Below are 6,000 nucleotides of genomic sequence, written 5' to 3'. Positions count from 1 at the left end.
CAAAGTTTAGTCATCAAGGAAGGGTCGGCTTGCCTCGGCAAAGCCCGACCCTCCCTCGGGGGCTAAAAGGGGGAACCCCCTCTGCGTCGAATTTTTTCCTCGAAAAAAGATCCTTTCTGCCAGAATGTCTTTCGTGCCTTTTGACTACTTCGAAAGTGGATCCTGAAAACGACGGAGTACACATAAGCAGCCAAGGCTGACCGAGCCGAGGGACTCCTACGCCTCCGGGATACAGATACCTAACTCACCACCTTCTGCGATAAGTAACTCACGTTCGGATAAGTGATTCCGCGGACCGAACAAGTCTCCACGTTCGAAAGCTCCTCTGCCGAAGCGATTCTTCGAGCCTTCTCGACTCCGTCGGTGGCAGAACGCTATGGATGGACAAGAGTGCGCGTAAGCGGCAAGGCCGACCGAGCCGAGGGATTCCTACGCCTCCGGGATACGGATACCTCACTCATCACCTTCCGCGAGAAGCAACTCTCGCTCACACAGACAATTCTGCTGCCGACGAAAAAGTCCAGATACTCGAAACAAGAGGAAAAGAGACGCAGCTTTACAACACGGCGAGGGTGTGTTTGGGCCTCGGCGGCCGCAGAAAACACACGCTACAAGATGATCCGATCCCGCAGGCTCGAATCTTGACGGTAGAAGGGAGCAGCAGCACCCTCGGCGTCAACTACACCTTCGGCAAGGTCCGACCTGGCCTCGGACGGCGACGCGATCCGAGGATCTCCACTTTGAAGGACGACGTCATCACCACGCCCGGGCCATCGCTGCCAGGGTCTTCTCCGAGAATCCGGCCCGAGCAGGCGGCTCGGCTGGTCACCCCGAGGCCTCGGCCAGCTGTCCCCCGAAGACATCAGCCCGGCCCAAGGCCTCGGAAGATCAACTCCGGCGTCGGTCCCGCTAACGGACGACCCGGCCAGGCTCCGGCCGACCAGGTCTTCTTTTCGAGCCAACTCTGCCTCCGTTCGTGCTGACACCGCTACCCCTGGCCTCGGCTCATCGAAGAGCGGCCAAGGGGTTCCTTTAACTAAGCAAGAGAAGCCTCGGACGACAAGGTTGACCGAGCCGAGGGACTCCTACGCCTCCGGGATACGGATACCTCACTCGTCACCTTTACACGGGGCAACTCACGCTTGGTGAAGCGTTTCAGACAACCAACAGGCGAGTCTTAGTGCTCGAAAATGAGGAAAAACACGGCTCCGTGCCCAAAATTACATACATGTTCAGGCCTCGACAGCCACAATGAACAAAAACACTGGCATTCACAGTGCCATTACAAACGGAACTCCGGTTCCACCTCCGCAGGTACGAACAACCCCACTCGACGGGGGGGGGGAGCCTGCAGAGCAACAGAAGACCGACAAACGGCGCGCCGTCACCCGCTCCAGCGGCAGCGACGACGACGACTTCTGCTCCGGGGGGCCGAACAGCGGCAGCGATGACCTCAGGGCGGATGCTGCTGCCAGGAGGCCCCCGCACAAGCCCAAACTCGTGAGGCAAGGACGGGCAGAAGGCCGTAGAGTTGGAGGTCGGTCCGTAGGCGGCCCCGGCTATCTCGTCGGTGGAAGAACCTCTTCCAGCTGCCGTGGCGAGAGCCGGCGCCGAGAGTGGCTCCGAAGCCACTCGGGTCCGAGAGCCAGGCACGCGGCAGCTGCCAGCACCACGGACGGCAACCGCCCTTCCCCCCAATCACTGAGGGAAGGAGCGGGCCACCGCCCACGCAGGGGCCAACCCCAACTCGGCACACTCCCCTCCCCAGCCCTGGTGATGAAAATCCTTGAGGCTGAGGGAGGGGCGGAGGCCGCAGCCCGGCTTGCTTTCCCCCGCCGTCGAACTGGAGGTCACCATCTTGGGTGACCGCCGGCGGAGGGGTACAGCCGGGCTGCATGATGAAAATCCTTGAAGCCGAACGATGGCTGAAAGGTACCAACTCCCGTGGAGTTGCGTTCCCCCAACGACAAGGCGGAAGGACTGCGGGCATCCCCCGTCCGGTGGCTCGGAAGGTGGAAAGACACGATGCATAACGGAGCGCGAAGACACGGTCGCCTTTCAAGGGGGTCACCCTCCTTTTAAAGGCGACTCTCCCTACTTGCGTCCCCAGCCGTCGTGGGCTGAGTCTTCTCCAACACGCTCCAAGGTCCTCCCCCTACGACGCGGGGGCTGGGTCCCACACGTCATGCAAGCCGACCCAGAGCAGAAGAAGCCAAACCGCCGCGCGCGGTGCATGCAACCACCCAGCGGTTATAAGTGGCCCTCCACTTTTGCCCAGACCAGCGGGCGAAAGGGCGGGCAGCCATGCAGGCGGCATGCAACCGCGCCAAGTGGGCGCACTTCTCCGACTTCCAACACGCCCAGCATGGAGGCCCAGGCCCACGCGTCATGCAACCGGCGCGCCGGATGCTGCGTGCGAGCAACTGCACTGCCGCCCGCGCCACTACCGCACCTCCTCGACTGCGGAACCAATACCGCGACTCGAGGCGACCCAGCAGCGCCAGCCTGGCGCGACGGTCAATGCGGCCAAAAATGGGCCGGCAGTAATGGCGGTGGCAGGCGGGCAGGAGCAGCGGTCACGTCGTCAGCCAAGCTTACGTCCCATCCGGGGGCAGCGAGAGAACCCTCTCTCACGGCGTGAAGACGACGCGCCCGTGTTCCGTTCCTCGAACGGCTCGCGCACGCGCAACGGCCGCCCCGTGAACCACTCGCCCTGTCGCATTAACTCCGCGGCAGGACGGGCGGCGCCACTGGCAGGGGAAGCGAGCGACGCTTCGCCTTCGCCATAATGACCGCGTCGAAAAAGGTACGCCACGTTGTTCAAATTCCGCATCCTTTTCCTTTTCCTCTTTCTCTCTCTTACAACAGGGACCGGGAAAGGGGATACCCCAAAAAGGATCCTTCCCCGTGAAGGAACCAGGCTCCGAGCCTCCCTACTGATCAGAGGTTCGAAGGCTGGCCCCTCGGAGGGGTTCAACAGCCGCCTCAGAGCGTGTGGGCTCCACACCCACTACTGGTCAGAGGTTCGAAGGCCGCCCCCCCGGAAGGGTTCAACGACCGCCTCAGGCTACTCGGGCTCCGCGCCCACTACTGATCAGGTGTTCGAAGGTTGGCCCTCGAAGGGTTCACAGCCGCCTCAGACGCAGAGCGAGGGATGACCATGGGTACGTTCGATACATAACCAAGGCTCGGGCTGCGCTCCCGAGGTACCCTAGGACATTTCCGAGACCAGCGGGAACGATCTTGTAACGGAATCCCATCAGAGGGAGGCATCGAGCCCTCGGACCCCGTCGACAGGGGACCGGGTCCGGCAGATCACCCGCAGGTACTTTTGGGCGCGCCTCTGGGCCTCTAGCCGACCCCTAGCAAATGGGGCACGGACGTCCGCTCGGATTACCCGCCAGCAGCTCACCGGAGACACCATGTTCGGCGCCCACCGAGGGCAACATGGCGCTTTCCCCCCTCCTCCTTGCGGAAAGGCGACGCAGGGGCGTATGTAAAGAAGCCGAGTTTGTCCCTGATCGTCCTCTCGCCCTGTGCAGAGGCTCGGGGGCTGCTCTCGCAAACCCGGCTCCGGCCAAACCGTTGACAGCGTCAACATACCAGCCCGAGAATTTGGGACCCGACCGTGCACCCGGGCTACGACCAGCTCGCATGAGGGAACGACCAGACCAGCCAAAGCATTGTGCGAGGCATTAAGACCTCAGAGGAGTCAAACCACTCCTCCGAGGCCTCGGGGGCTACACCCGGCGGGTGCGCTCACGCGCACCCATCGGAACAAAACGCAACCGAGAAAGGTTGATCCCCTTGCAAAAAAGTGCGGCAAAAGCCTCCAAGCGAGTGTTAACACTCCCTTCGAGGCTCGGGGGCTACTGTCGGGGACCATAATTAGGGGTACCCTCAAGGCTCCTAATTCTCAGCTGGTAACCCCCATCAGCACAAAGCTGCAAAGGCCTGATGGGTGCGATTAAGTCAGGGATCGGTCCATTCGAGGGACTCGATCACGCCTCGCCCGAGCCTAGCCTCGGGCAAGGGCAGCCGACCCCGAAGGATCTCCGTCTCGCCCGAGGCCCCCCTCCAGCAACGAATACATTTCCGGCTCGCCCGAGGCCCTGTCTTCGCCAAGAAGCAACCCTGACCAAATCGCCACATCGACCGACCAGATCGCAGGAGCATTTAATGCAAAGGTGGCCTGACACCTTTATCCTGACGCGCGCCCTTCAGTCGACAGAGCCGAAGTGACCGCAGTCACTTCGCCGCTCCACTGACCGACCTGACAGAAGGACAGCGCCGCCTGCGCCGCACCGACTGCGGTGCCACTTGACAGAGTGAGGCTGACAGGCAGTCAGGCCCGGCCTCAGGCCCCATTGGAAACTTCGCTCTGCCCGACCCAGGGCTCGGACTCGGGCTAAGCCCCGGAAGACGGCGAACTCCGCTCCGCCCGACCCAGGGCTCGGACTCGGGCTAAGCCCCGGAAGACGGCGAACTCCGCTCCGCCCGACCCAGGGCTCGGACTCGGGCTAGGCCCCTAAAGACGGCGAACTCTGCTCCGCCCGACCCAGGGCTCGGACTCGGGCTAAGCCCCGGATGACGACGAACTCCGCTCTGCCCGACCTAGGGCTCGGACTTAGGCTCAACCCCAGAAGACGACGAACTCCGCTTCGCCCGACCCCAGGGCTCGGACTCAGCCCTGGCCTCAGCCGACGGTCTCCGCCTCACCCGACCCAGGGGCTCGGACTCGACCACGGCCACGGAAGACAGACTCGACCTTGACCTCGGAGGAGCCTCCACATCGCCCAACCTAGGGCGTGGGCCGGCCACGTCAACGAGAGGCGCCATCATTACCCTGCCCCAAGCTGACTCAGGCTACGGGGAACAATACCGGCGTCCCATCTGGCTCGCTCCGCCAGATAGGCAATGATGGCGCCCCGCACGCTCCCTCACGACGGCAACTCTCCGCCCCCTTATGGAAGCAAGAGGACGTCAGCAAGGACTCGACAGCCCCGACAGCTGTCCCTCCGCCAGGCTCCAGCGCTCCTCCGACGGCCACGACATCACACGAACCGGGTGCCAAAACCTCTCCGGCCGCCACGATGGCGTGTACTCAGGGCGCTAGCTCTCCTCCGCTAGACACGTAGCACTCTGCTACACCTCCCATTGTACACCTGGATCCTCTCCTTACGCCTATAAATGGAAGGACCAGGGCTCTCTTAGAGAAGGTTGGCCGCGCGGGGACGAGGATGAGACAGGCGCTCGCTTGAAGCCGCTCGCTCCCTCTCCCGCGTGGACGCTTGTAATCCCCTACTGCAAGCGCACCCGACCTGGGCGCGGGACGAACACGAAGGCCGCGGGACTTCCACCTCTCTCACGCCCGTCTCCGGCCACCTTTCTTCCCCCCTTCGCGCTCGGCCTCGCGCCGACCCATCTGAGCTGGGGCACGCGGCGACATTCACTCGTCGGCCCAGGGACCCCCCGGTCTCGAAACACCGACAACAATATACTCGGCTTCGGCGGTAGAAAGAGCTACATAATTTTGCTTCTTTGAAGCCCAAGACACCATAGACCTTCCCAAGAACTGGCAAGTCCCCGATGTGCTCTTTCTATTGATTTTACACCCTGCCCAATCGACATCCGAATAACCAATTAAATCAAATGTGGATCCTCGAGGGTACCAAAGGCCAAACTTAGGAGTATAAACTAAATATCTCAAGATTCGTTTTACGACACTAAGGTGAGCTTCCTTAGGATCGACTTGGAATCTTGCACACATGCATACAGAAAGCATTATATCCGGTCGTGAAGCACATAAATAGAGTAAAGAACCTATCATCGACCGGTATACCTTTTGATCTACGGATTTACCTCCCGTGTCAAGGTCGAGATGCCCATTGGTTCCCATGGGTGTCTTGATGGACTTGGCATCCTTCATCCCAAATTTGTTTAGAATGTCTTGAATATACTTCGTTTGGCTAATGAAGGTGCCCTCTTGGAGTTGCTTTA

This window comes from Zea mays, chromosome 5 (genome assembly GCF_902167145.1).
Source record: "Zea mays cultivar B73 chromosome 5, Zm-B73-REFERENCE-NAM-5.0, whole genome shotgun sequence".
Classification (NCBI taxonomy): domain Eukaryota; kingdom Viridiplantae; phylum Streptophyta; class Magnoliopsida; order Poales; family Poaceae; genus Zea; species Zea mays.
The sequence above is the reverse complement of the archived record's forward strand: the minus strand, read 5'-3'. Positions refer to the sequence as shown.